Consider the following 9,180-nt stretch of genomic DNA (forward strand, 5'->3'; position numbering starts at 1 on the left):
ATTGGACCTTTTTTCTGCTCCTTTCATCCCTAAAGCTTACAAGGAGAAGTTTCTCTTTGTTCGTCCTCCCCTCATTACCGAAGAGTTCCGTTTTGTTGCTCTTACCGCCGGTTCTTCCGCTGATCGTTTCAAGATTGTTCCTGACGCCGAGGATGTGAGGTGCCTGGAAATTATGGTTGCTTTAGATAAGGGAAAAGAGGGATTGATTCCTAAAGATCTTGCTGATTTTCGCGCTTTGCACCAGACTCGGGTGCTTCCTTCTCTTCCAGGTACGTTGGTTAATCTTCTGTCGTACTGTTGTAATCGTTTTCTCAACCATTTCCATTTATTTTTATAAAAATGGCCTTCTTGTGTCCTTTAGTGTTTCTGAAAAAAAGAGCCAGAACCGACGACCCACCGTCTTCCTCTGCTACGAAGAAGTCTCGTACTAAGTCGGTGGTCGGCCACAGTCCCGCTGGTATCACCATTTGCGAACCTGGCTGCCCTGTTACTGCTTTGGCTCCTTTAAGCTCCTCGCCTAGATTGGCCCCTTTGATTAGGAGTGTTGTTGTTGTTTCTCGGACTAGAGCAGGGATCCAGTCCTCGACTGATAGAGGGAAGGCTCCCCTTGTCCTGGGATTATCTACCAAGATGGCTCGTTGGCCTAAAGGTCTTCATAGTTTCGTGGTTTCTTTGATTGACGGTTTTGACCACCACTTCCAGGGCGAGGTATTATGTTTTTTCTGACTTGATCTGTGTCCCTTATTTGTTTTTCAGTTATTGATTTCTTATCTCTCTTCTTTCTTTGTTCCAGAGCTTCCACACCAGCCAGGATGTTGCATCTTACTTGAGAAAAATTGAGCGTCTAGAGGCCCAGCTCCCACGAGCCGAAAAAGAAGCTTTATCTTATAAGGCTGACGCCGAAACTCTAGCTAACGATCTGAAAATCATTACTGCTGATCGAGACTCCTGGAAGTTGGCGGCAGAGCAGTCTCGGGCTAGGGCTGAACTTCAATCTTCCCAATCTGATGCCTGCGTCTCTGCTCTTGAAAAACAGCTTGAAGCCCTCAAAGAGAAGGAGGCTCCTTGATCCTTCAGAGGGAGAAGGATGGGGCTACCCTTAAAGATTCTCGTCGCAATACTTTCGAACTTGCCAAATTGAACCAGGCAAAAGTGATGGCGACTTTCAAATGTGGAGACGAATTTTCGGCCATCATGAGGAAGCAACGCAAGTTGGGATTCCAAGTTGCTTGGGAGCCAGCTCGCCGCTTCTATGCTCCCAAAGATTCTTCCCCCTTGCGCCATATTGACAAAGCCCGGATGGCCATATTTGTTAACGTAGTGACTACTAACCTGGGCTCCAAAGAAGACTTTCCCTTTAGTGATAATGAGTGGGATGGCGAAGCTGCTACTTCCGTGGTTCCAGTGGACGATGATTCTGATGAAGGGTCTATTTTCTCTGTCCCTCAGCCCAGTCCTGGCGATCATCCTGGCCCTTCTTTTTCTGATGAGGAGCCATAGCGTGTCTTGTTCTCTACCTTCCCTTCCGTACTTTGTTAAGGATTTTTTGGTCTCTATGTTCATATTTTTCTTATCATACTCTTTGTTTGGTGGAATTTACCCTTCTTTGTTTGTTGTTGCACAAGAAAACTTACATACCAGATACTTGTTATAGTTAGTAAATCTTAAGCTTACTGATGCGATTCTCCTAACTTACTACGCATTCTCCAAATGATCGCTCCTGCATGACGAAAACCAGTTAGTCCTATTCTAGTATGACCTGATTGGCTAACTCCCTCTGCAAAATAAAGCCCAAATTAGCCATATATAAATGCTTTCCAATAATTCTTGAGTCTGGGCTCTGCCCCTGGTCTTGCCTTTCGCCGCCAGGGCTATCTTTAGAACCCCTGGTCGTTGCCTTAGCTACCAGGGCTATCTTTAGGACCCCAGGTCGTCGCTTTAGCTATCAGGGTTGTTTTCGTTGGCTTGAGCGCAACTAGTTTAGCTAGGACTTCTCCTTAGGCCCCTGGTCGTCGCTTTCACTACTAGGGTTGTAGGTTAACTAAGACTGCTCCTTGGGACCCCGGATGGGGGGTCGCGTTTTACTCGAGTAAAGTGAGGTTAACTAGAACTCCTCCTTGAGGCCCCTAGTCACTGCCTTGGCTACCAGAGCTACCTGTTTTACCGGAGCAAAGTAAGTTTAACTAGGACTTCTCCTTGGGATCCCCGGTGGGGGATCGCGTTTTACTTGAGCAAAGTTTCAGTTTAACTATGACTGCTCCTTGGGACCCCTAGTCGTCGCTTTCGCTCGTAGGGCTTCCAGTTTTGCCGAAGCAAAGTAAGTTTACCTGGGACTCCTCCTTAAGACCCCCGGTCGTAGCCTCGGCTGTCGGGGCTATTTTTAGGGCCCCTGGTCGCTGCGCTTGCTACCAGGAATATCCTTTTATCGAAACCAACTGAGTGTACCTAGGACTCTTCCTTTTGTCGCGTCGTTTTCTATAAAAATACTTTTTATTGATAAAATCCGTAGCTTGTAGCGCTACCCTTCCGCCTAACGACTCTTATTTGTGAGATAAATTATGATTCAAAAGGTTGTGACAGATGTCTATTGTACCTGAATGACTTCGGTCTCATTCTTGCATGTCTGTCACGCATTCGTGACGGGTGCTCCCTCTTCGCTCGTGATGGTTGGGACGGCCGCCTTTTTCCTACAATTCCGAGCCGAGATCGCGTAACATTCCCTGGCCGTCGTCTGGTCTCCTCTTATCGTCCCTACGAGACTTGTTCCCGGAATCGGGAATTTCATCATTAGATGATTCATGGATATGATTGCCCCAGATTCTCTCAAGAAGTTTCTCCCTAGGATGATGTTGTATGCGTATAGTTTGTCGACTATCACAAAGTTCAGCTTTATCGTTTTATGAGTCGTTCATTCTCCAATGAGTATGGGTAAGGTGATTACTCCTCTGGTTTCCACCTGCTTGTCTCTGAATCCTGTTAAACAGTGCTCATAGGTTTTTGTGTGCTGCGCCTTTACCCAAAACTTTTGTAGACATGTCCTGCTCATGACTTCGGTGGAACTGCCGGTGTCGATTAGGATACGCCCAACATTACAATTAGCTACCAGTGATGTTATCACCAGAGGGTCGGTGTGGGGAGTGATCACTCCTCTTAAATCCTCGTCCGTGAAGACCACATGGGGCATTTTCTTAGCGCGCGACGTTGGACAGGTCATGACCTCGTCGTCGCTTTTGCGCCTCTTATTGCCTCTTCCTTTTTCGTGAGTTGGTCCTCCGGCTATGACGTCGATATCTTCCCATGCCTCCGGATCTTGTTCTGCTCTTTTGCTTCTCCTCTCGGTCGATTTCTTTCTTTCATCCGAGCTTTTCCATCTGTGTTCCCGACACGTCACTGAGTTGTTGTTGTAGGGTTATGGGTGTATCTAATACACTATCTAGTGTTCTAAGCGGAATCTCAACATCTAATATGTTAACACTAGTTTCCAAGATCGTTGTATACATGAACTAAACAATGAACTAGAATAAGGATAAATACCTTTTCGCGTTTTTCCCTCGAACCATTCCAATATGCGTGTGAAGATCGAGAGCTCCAATTGTCGCTCCTCTACTTGAGACACCGAGATGATTAACTTGATCTCCCTTCATAAATATCTGCTAGGACTTCAATGGAAGGTTGAAAAGAACCTTTCTTCTTGACTAGAATCTAGAGAAAACTCACTTTTCTCTTTCTTGCTTTTTCTCTCTTAAAAGGCTCTCACAAACTTATGAGTTTTGTCCCTTGACTTGTGTATAGAATTATGTCTAAGGAGGTCTATTTATAGGGATCATAGAGAAGGTATTTTACCCAAACTAGGATTCCTAAAATATCTCCTTCAAGACATATCTAATAGTGTCCCATATGAAACCCTAAAAGGGGTTTATGTGTGGCCGGCCACTTAAAGCCTTTATGGGCTTTATGGCCGGCCCACTTAGGGGTTCCAACCGGCCATGTGATGGCCTGCCCCTCCCTAAGGGCAGCCATCACATGGCCGGCCCCTTTATGGGCACCCCAGGCTCCCTTTTTAGCCCGGGGTTATGTACACTTGTCCGGACTCCTCCGAACTCTATTTGGCCTCAAATAATGGATCCAATCAACTTATATGCCACTCTTTATCTAGTCAACTCTTTCCGATCAAGTTACTGCTCTTATGTGTAACCCGTTGTAGGATCTGGTCTATGTTAGCGCGAATCACCGAATTGATTCGACTATCGTAGTTGGCTTCTAGCAAAGCATTACGACCCCTAATTGGACCGGACTGGATGATCTTCATATTTATCCTAACTGACAAATTGATCGCATTGTCATCTTGGTCGAAGGACATTCTTTCGGAAGGACATCTCCTTCAGACCGAACGGATATATCCTTCAGTCTCCCACTTGTCCTTAGAACAAGTGCAATGCTCGATTCCCATGTCACTTCGTATCTCATCTGATACGTCATATCCTTTTTCAGACTTTCTTGATCTGGAGAACAACTGCCAAGCTAATGATTAACTTTTAATCCATTAGAGTACGGCCATACATTTTCAGTTGCTTCTCCTCAAGTGGCCGGAGATACTTTTTTCTAACCTAGTTAGGAGGACATAATCCACTGTTGTACTCCCACTTAACTTCATATCTATCCTGTCTCCCCCAGCAATCCGCCTTTATAACCTCCTTTTACGGCGCGGCGTTTGACGGTGCCAAAGTTCAACATTCATTATAGAAGATGAGTGGAGTACTCATGTTTAAGGAATCTCTTCAATCTTGCCTATGAGTGTTCATGACGTTTTTCAACTCCTTGAAGAACTCTCATGTTTGGGTTAATCCAGTGTATATTCCCCAATCATACACCCATGTAATTGACTTGAATACTATATTCCCATGGCCCATGAAACAGCGTCATCAGTCAATCTCACATGCTGGTCGTCTTGAGTCATTGTTGTCCATGCAATGACCTGGACTAGAGATTCAATAATGAATCTTTTCCAAGTTCACTTAGTAGAGTTTCATTTATCAGATCACGCATCTGATAAACCTACTTGGTAAATATTTCATTATTTTTGGACTGTCAATTAAATACTTAACCAATATTTAATGATGAAATAATTAAGTTTTATTTCTTTTATTGAATGTAGCTAATCAAATTACATAAAACTCCTTTTATTAATTTGATTACAAACTTAAAGCCATTCTGTGATGTGCTTTATCCCCATCCCCTTTGTATGACTCTCATGTTTGGGTCGGGGTAGTGGTTTAGTTAACGGATCGGCTATATTGTCATCCGTATGGTCTTTGTAAATCACCACATCCTTCCGCTCAATGATCTCTCTTATCAACTGGTAATTCCTTTGGATATGTTTGGATTTCTGGTGTGCTCTTGGTTCTTAGCTTAGGCGATTGCTCCATTGTTGTCACAATATAGAGTAATTCCCTTCTCGATGCTAGGAACGACACCAAGTCCGGAGATAAACTTCTTCATCCAAACTCCTTCCTTCGCTGCTTCCGAAGCAGCCAAGTATTCTGCTTTTGTGGTAGAATCCGCTACAGTAGTCTGTTTTGAGCTTCTCCAACATACTGCTCCTCCATTCAGACAGAAAACATATCCCTATTGTGATCGGTAATCATCTCTATCTGTTTGGAAGCTCGCGTCCACATAGCCTTCCACAATTAGTTCTTCTTTCCCGCCATACACCAACAAATAATCCTTTGTCCTTCTCTAGTACTTCAGGATATTTTTTGCTGCGGCCCAGTGATCTTCACCTGGGTTAGATTGGTAAAGGCTACACATGCATAAAGCATATGAGACGTCTGGGCGAGTGCAGGTTATGGCATACATGATGGATCCTATCGCTGAAGCATAGGGTACCTTCTGCATGTTTGCTAGCTGATCACGTGGGTCACTAGGACTTTGGGTCTCGCTTAGCACTGTGCCATGTGCCATGGGGCATGAATCCTCTCTTAGAGGTTTCTATTTTGAATCTCTTAAGAATCTTATCTATATAAGTTTCTTGACTGAGTCCAATCATCTTCTTCGATCTATCTCTATAGATCTTGATGCCCAATATGTATTCTGCATCTCCAAGGTCTTCCATTGAAAAACATTTCCTAAGCCATTCTTTCATAGAATTAAGCATTGGAATGTTGTTTCCAATGATCAGTATGTCATCTACATACAAGACCAAGAAAACTAGGTTGCTCCCACTAACCTTCTTGTATACACAAGATTGCTCTTCGTTTTTCAGAAAGCCAAACTCTTTGATTTTCTCGTCGAACTGAAGATTCGAGCTCCTGCTTGCTTGCTTCAAACAATAAATGGACCTTTGAAGTTTGCAAACCTTCCTAGCATTATTGGAGTCTACAAAACCCTCAGGTTGTGTCATGTACACATCTTCTTCCAGATTTCCATTCAGGAAGGCGTTTTTTATATCCATTTGCCAAATCTCATAATCGTAATGAGCGGTTATCGCTAGGATAATCCTAATGGATTTAAGCATCGCGACAGGTGAAAAGGTTTCTTCATAGTCTATCTCATGGACTTGTCGATAACCTTTTGCCATGAGTCTTGCTTTGAAAACGCTCACGTTTCCATCCATGTCGGTTTTCATCTTGAAAACCCATTTGCATCCGATGGGTGTTACTCCTTCGGGCAAATGTACCAAGTTCCAAACTTGATTCTTGTACATGGGTTCCATTTCGGGTTGCATGGCTCCCAGCCATTTTTCGGAGTCTGGGCTCGTCATAGCTTCTTTGTAAGTGCTAGGTTCGTTATCTTCTACCAACAACAAATTCAGCCGTTGTGACAACTCGATTAACCTTGCTGACCTACGTCGGGGTTGAACAATAAGTGAGACATTCTTAACTTCTTGAGGATTCTCTTGCGATTTTGGTTCGCTTTGCGCGGGAGGCTCTCCGAGATCTACTATCTCTTCCTCACTATTCCCTTCTATCGGCTCAGTATAGATAGAAATCACGATTTGTGACATCGGTCCAATGGTGTCAGTTAGTTGCTCAGATCGAATTTCTTTGATTTCTACTTTTTCCCACTTGTCTTCTTGGAAAGGAACTCCTTTTCAAGGAAGACACCATCACGAGCAACAAACACTTTGTTCTCTGATGGGTTGTAGAAGAGATAACCCCTTGTTTCTTTTGGGTAACCCACAAAGAAACATTTGTCTGATTTGGGTGCTAGTTTGTCTCCTTGTAGACATTTTACGTAAACGTCGCAACCCTAGACTTTTGGAAAGACAACTTTGGAACCTTTCCAAACCATAACTCATATGACGTCTTTTCCACAGCTTTTGACAGAGCACGGGTAAGTGTGAAAGCAGCCGTTTCAAGAGTATAACCCCAGAAATTGTTAAGAAGATCGACTAAGTTCATCATCGATCGAACCATATCCATTAAGATTCTATTTCTCCTTTCGGACACACCGTTCAACTGCGGTGTTCCTGGTGGAGTGAGTTGTGACACGATGCCACAACTCCTGTGATGATCCTCAAATTCTTGACTCAAATATTCACCACCTCAATCCGATGGAATGGCTTTTATTTTCTTGTCAAGTTGATTCTTTACTTCATTCTGAAACTGTTTGAACATTTCAAAAGATTCCGACTTCTGCCTCATAATATATATGTAATCATATCTTGTGAACTCGTCAGTGAATGTTATGAAGTAGCCATAGTTACCTCTTGCAGGTGTACTCATAGGTCCACATACATCTGTATGTATGAGTCCTAAGGGTTCACTTACTCGATCACCTTTCCCTTTGAAAGACGATCGTGTCATCTTACCCACTAAGCATGGTTCACATGTATCGTATGATTCTAAATCACACGAACCCAGAAGTCCATCAGTATGAAGCTTTTGCATGCGTTTCATGTTTATGTGGCCTAGACGACAATGCCAGAGATAGCTTTGGTTTGAATCATGAGTTTTAAGCCGTTTAGCGTCTATGTTCAGGATTTCGTCTTCCATGTTCAAAACATAAAAACCATTACATAGCCTAGCAATGGTGTAGAACACATCATCTATGTCTAGAGAACATCTTCTGTTCTTTATAACAGTATGATATCCCTCCTTGTCCAGAACGGACACAGAGATAATGTTTCTTGAGATACTAGGTACATAATAGCAATTATGTAACACTAATATCAATCCAATGTCTAGACTGAGCTTATAGGTCCCTACAGCCGCAGCAGCAACTCTTGCTTTGTTTGCGACTCGTAGAACCATTTCGCTCTTTGTCAGACTTTTGATTCCTTCTAGCCCATTCAAATCTGAGATTATATGGGCTCCACATCCGGTATCAGTTACCCATGTAGGAGAATCAGCCATGTCTGCCAAATTAACCTCTATAACATAGGCGCTAATTTCCTCTTCTTTTCTTGGTTTCTCTATTACGTTTTCTTTCTTCGAAGTATCGAGAACTCTTCTCTGATCCTTCTCCCAATTAGAAAGTTATCGAAATCTAAACTAATCGTATGTGCTATTTCTACTCTACATTGACAGAAAAAGGAAATTTGCTAAGTACTACATTCAATTGTTGTGCAAAAACAACTGTTTTGCCATATTTTTCAATAAAGTCGTCCCCCTTTGAAAAATATGATTCCAAGATCCCATTCCTACAGAGCTAAGCGTACTAGGGCACTGCCCTTAACTCTGTCCTCCTGGGTGAGCAAACTCTTTGCTGATCATACTCCTACGACTCTTGGTTGATGAATAACACTTATGTGCTAAATTCATCCTTTTGCCTCGAAATCCAAAACCCTTTTGCTAACTCGTTAAGAATAACCATTTAGACATGTGGACCTCTGCTATAGGTCTACTCGTATCGTCCCGAGGTAAAAGATGGCACTCTGCGAAGGCCGGCCCACCATCAATGAACAAGGGACAACAGATGTCTTAATTTGGGTAGGCGTTACTCAAACTTCTTTTTGGGGACTTTTACGTAATTTATCAAGTTACGTTACTGTGAACTCTAGCATAACTAACTGTGACTTATTACGTAAAGATTTATGTTATTTTGCGTAATGTTCTTTCATGTTCGCCTAAGGTTTCGTTTGGATTCATATTCGTGGACTACCATTGAGTACTCCCACTCGAATCCCGATCTCATCATTCGATTCGCCCGATACTATAAGTATTATTCGGGCACATCATG

The 9,180-nt window shown here is 43.1% G+C and overlaps 1 pseudogene; it reads right to left on the reverse strand.

The window, feature by feature from the left end:
• Window positions 1-5,352: 5,352 nt before the first annotated feature.
• On the reverse strand, window positions 5,353-5,895 carry LOC147557449 (secreted RxLR effector protein 161 pseudogene; annotated as a pseudogene).
• Between the last annotated feature and the right edge of the window lie 3,285 nt (window positions 5,896-9,180).

This window comes from Eschscholzia californica, unplaced genomic scaffold, assembly GCF_041429995.1.
Source record: "Eschscholzia californica isolate CP2 unplaced genomic scaffold, dmEscCali1.0.p SCAF_2, whole genome shotgun sequence".
In the NCBI taxonomy this organism is placed as follows: Eukaryota; Viridiplantae; Streptophyta; class Magnoliopsida; order Ranunculales; family Papaveraceae; genus Eschscholzia; species Eschscholzia californica.